Source organism: Palaemon carinicauda, chromosome 35 (assembly GCF_036898095.1).
Source record: "Palaemon carinicauda isolate YSFRI2023 chromosome 35, ASM3689809v2, whole genome shotgun sequence".
Classification (NCBI taxonomy): domain Eukaryota; kingdom Metazoa; phylum Arthropoda; class Malacostraca; order Decapoda; family Palaemonidae; genus Palaemon; species Palaemon carinicauda.
This window is the reverse complement of record NC_090759.1, coordinates 70,397,690-70,402,358: the sequence shown is the minus strand read 5'-3', so window position 1 is coordinate 70,402,358 and position 4,669 is coordinate 70,397,690.

The following is a 4,669-nucleotide window of genomic DNA, read 5'->3' as shown; positions in this document are numbered from 1 at the left end:
TATACCATCAAATTTTCTTAGCTCGTCAATCCATCGTCTTCTCTTCCTTCCCCTGCTTTTTTAATTTTCAAGGGTCACAATCTGTAATCTATAATGTACATCTATTACCTGTCATTCTCATTATATGTCCTGCCCATGTCCATTTATGTTTCTCACATGTTGTTAGAATATTCCTCAACTTTTTTAAGTTTTCAACTATAGTCCATTTCTTTTACCGATGCATATTTGCACCGACTCGCGGCGGTGCCCTTTTAGCTCGGAAAAGTTTCCTGATCGCTGATTGGTTAGAATTATCTTGTCCAACCAATCAGCGATCCGGAAACTTTTCCGAGCTAAAAGGGCACCGCTGCGAGCCGGTGCAAATATGCCTCGCTAAAAGAAATGGACTATAGCAATAATCGCCCCTCGGTTAGCCCCCATTGGCTACGATACTGCCACTGCGCAAAGCCCCCCCCCCCCCCTCTACTTTAGTTTGATCTCGTATATATACAGTATTTATGTATGTGTGCGCATGCACAGACAAGCATGCGGACGTGCATACAACTCAGCCCATAAATAGCAAGCACCTACACAAGCATACAGTATCTGTATTTTATGATTATTTTTCCTTTACAATTATTTCATGGTGACGTTTAATACGCGATGCACATCATGGGACGAAGACATTGACAGGAAAACATGGAGGAAACCCCAGCTTCTCTTTCCTCGAATTCACACTCTTGGGTCAAGCCCGAGTTGGTATTTCAATCAGAGATAAACTAAAGACAAGAATCATGACATTCTTCTGTGTGAAGATATTGAAATAATAAGAAGAGACTATTGATTAATTCTGTTATTTTTGCTTCAATTATAGCTTCACAAAAAGAATTACTTAAAAAAAAAAAATATTTTCTTGAATAATAAACTGACAAAAATCTGCTTTCCAAAGAAAAATAAAAGAATCTATGTTCAATTACAGCTTCACAAAAAGAATTACTTAAAAAAAAAGATATTTTCTTAAATAATAAACTAACAAAAATCTGCTTTCCAAAAAAAAATAAATAAAAATCACCAAGAAATTTTCATTTTTGTCATCATATTATTGCCAGATTTTGATATGCTCTTTTCATTCCTCGAAACTTTGGGTAAGTAAACACAGAGAATTCTTCAAAGTATATACACAGAATTCTTCAATGCAAGTCGTGGGATGACACTTCAAATTGCAGATAAGTTAGAAAGACCGGAGGTCTCGCGTGTTGTTCTTTCTCAAGGTGACTTTTGGATGCTGAAGAAGAAAGAAGAGGAAGAAGAAGATGAAAGAAGAAGAAGAATAACAACAAGGTGAACAAGAAGAAGAACAAGAACAGAAAGAAGAACAAAAAGAACAACAGCAACAAGAACAAGAAAAACAATAACAAGAAGTACAAGACGAAAAACAACAACAACAACAACAACCACAACAACAAGAGGAAGAACAAGAAGAGGAACAAGAAGAAGAACAGCAATAAAAACAACAAAAAGTAAAACAAGAAGAAGAAGAACAGCACGAAGAAGAACAACAACAAGAAGAACAATAACAAGAGAGTATGTGGGATGAAGAGAACGAAGGAGAAGCAGATGTCAATTGTGATGCAGGCAAGAAGAAGAACAACAACAAAATGAAGAGGAGTCTTTACAGCTCCAAAGTAATGGTTACTTCTCTTAACTTATTGCCAGATACTTCGAGTTCGAAGGAATTTTCATTGTCACGAGTTGGGCCACTGATGCAGAATAAAACTAAAATATAAAGATTGTGAGAAAATGATTTCTACTTATCTCTTTGTGGATGATCAAGATTTAGCTCTCTCTCTCTCTCTCTCTCTCTCTCTCTCTCTCTCTCTCTCTCTCTCTCTCTCTCTCTCTCTCTCTCTCTCTCTCTCTCAAAAACACACACACAACAACAACAACAACAAATGTAGCTGTTTCTAGTCCACTGCAAGACAAAGGCCTCAGACATGTCTTTATTCATGTCTGGGGTTTGGCCAGTTTTCATCACGACGCTAGCCACTACGGATTGGTGATGGTGGGAGACTTTAGTCTGTTCACTCACAGCAAGCCAACTTAGTTTGGGTGGGCCTTGAATAGTACAGCTCTGCTGATCATGGAGATACACAAACCCTTTCACCAAATTATGGTATCCCCACTCACAAATCAAATGTCACTATAAAAATATATAATAAGATCTATACCAGTAAATATAAATTATTATTATTATTATTATTATTATTATTATTATTATTATTATTATCATTATTATTATTATTAATTGCTAAGCTACAACCCTCGTTGGAAAAGCAGAATGCTATAAGCCTAGGGGCTCCAATAAGGAAAATAGCCCAGTGAGGAAAGGAAGCAAGGAAACATCAAATATTTTAAGAGTAACATTAAAATAAATATCTCCTATATAAACTATAAATACTTTAACAAAAAAAGAGGAAGAGAAATGAGATAGAATAGTGTATCCGAGTGTACCCTCAAGCAAGAGAACTCTAACCCAAGACAGTTGAAGACCATGGTACAGAGGCTATGGCACTACCCAAGATTAGAGAACAAGGGTTTCATTTTGGAAAATATTCAGGCTAAGTCTCAAATGTCCCTATCTCTAAAATTGGGATATTTTAGAATTAATTCGTCATTTCTCTTCTTGAAATATTTTCCGACTTTCAAGATCCCGTTATATTCATTGATTTCCGTCTTCACTTTTTTCCGGGTTTGTCTACACTGATGTATAAATATGGCTGTAAAGCTAGTAGCAGCCGGAAACAAGCAATGTGTGAATAAATAAATAGTTTTATCAATTAACATATACATACATATATGTGTATATATAAATGATTATGAATATATATATATATATATATAATATATATATATATATATATATATATGTGTGTGTGTGTGTGTGTATGTGTGTGTGTTTGTGTGAATATATGTATTCATAAGTAAAAAATTTACATATTTATACATGTAAACATGCAAAAAATATTATATTATATCACACACACACATATATATATATATATATATATATATATATATATATATATATATATATGTGTGTGTGTGTATATATACATATAAATATACATATGTAGGTGTGAATATATATATATATATATATATATATATATATATATATATATATATATATATATACATACATACATACATGATAAACAGACAGCTAGATTAACATAAATATATACCCAAAAGCTTCATCTGAAAGTGGTCATATAAGACATCTACAAACCTCTAATTTTATGATTATCATTCTCTTTTCTTCCCATCTATTTGCTTTCTTACATCATCGAGAAGATATTCCCTTGCTTGGAGAAGTGCCAGCACATTCTTTAACCACCTCTTTTAGGAAAGAAGAGTTCAAATATCACTTCTTTTTAGTATAAATCACAACTGATCTTTGAATTTCAATATATTTTCCTTATGTTTTTAACTTTTTTTTATATAATCTACCGGATCCCGAGGTACAATTTTCTATGGTAGTCACATGATTTTTCTTCTACGTCTTCATGTCTTTACTTTGTGTCTGTATGTCGGTCTGTCTTTGTTTCCATAAGCAGTAATCTTAACAAAGGAATTATCTGTCTATAGGAGGCAAATTTCATTTCACAGTGAAAGGTATGTACTTGGACACACCTTTTCATAATGCATAAAGTATTCATTTGAATGGGAAATGTATATCTTTTCCCTAAACTGAAGAAGTATATTTTAAGTCTATCATTCTTTGGATTGGTCGAAGAGCAGGTTTCACTGTCAGTCCACGACCACTTGTGCAGTTTAAAGGTCTATTCTATTATTATCATTACTAGCCAAGCTACAACCCTAGTTGGAAAAACAAGATGCCATAAGCACAAGGGCTCCAACAGGGAAAAATAGCCCAGCGAGGAAAGGAAACAGGGAAAAAAATAAACGATACAAGAAGTAATGAAAAATTAAAATAAAATATTTTTGAAAAACATTAACATTAAAACAGACAATTCATATATAACTATAAAAAGACTTATGTCAGCCTGTTCAACATAGAAACATTTGCTGCAAGTTTGAACTTTTGAAGTTCTACTGATTCAACTACCCGATTAGGAAGATCATACCACAACTTGGTTAAAGCTGGAATAAAACTTCTAGAATACTGTGTAATATTGAGCCTCATGATGGAGGCCTGACTATTAGAATTAGGTTTAGAGGTCGCTCATGAATAGCAGAGACAAGGGACAGTAACATTGCCCTATCAAGCAGGACGATGCCCTACAAACTGACCATATATACAGCGCCCAAGCCACTTCTCCACCCAAGCTAGGACCAAGGAGGGTTAGGCAATGGCTGCTGATGACTCTGCAAATAGACCTATAGGCTCCCTCAAAGCCCCCACCCTTAGCTCACGATAATGATGAAGTTGTAGCGACCAAAGGAATTAACGAGTTTGAGCGGGACTCTAACCCCGGTCTGGCTTTCACCAGTCAGGGACGTTACCACATCGGCCACCACCTTATTGCCTTATTTTTTGTTTGGGTTCCCCCAGGTCCCTCAGTGTGAGGCACCTCGTATATCCACCAGAGAGTTGCTAATGCATCTTCCGGTGTATTTTGCATCTTCCAGTCTTGGATGGTCTGGGATGCGTACTTTAAGGCTATCT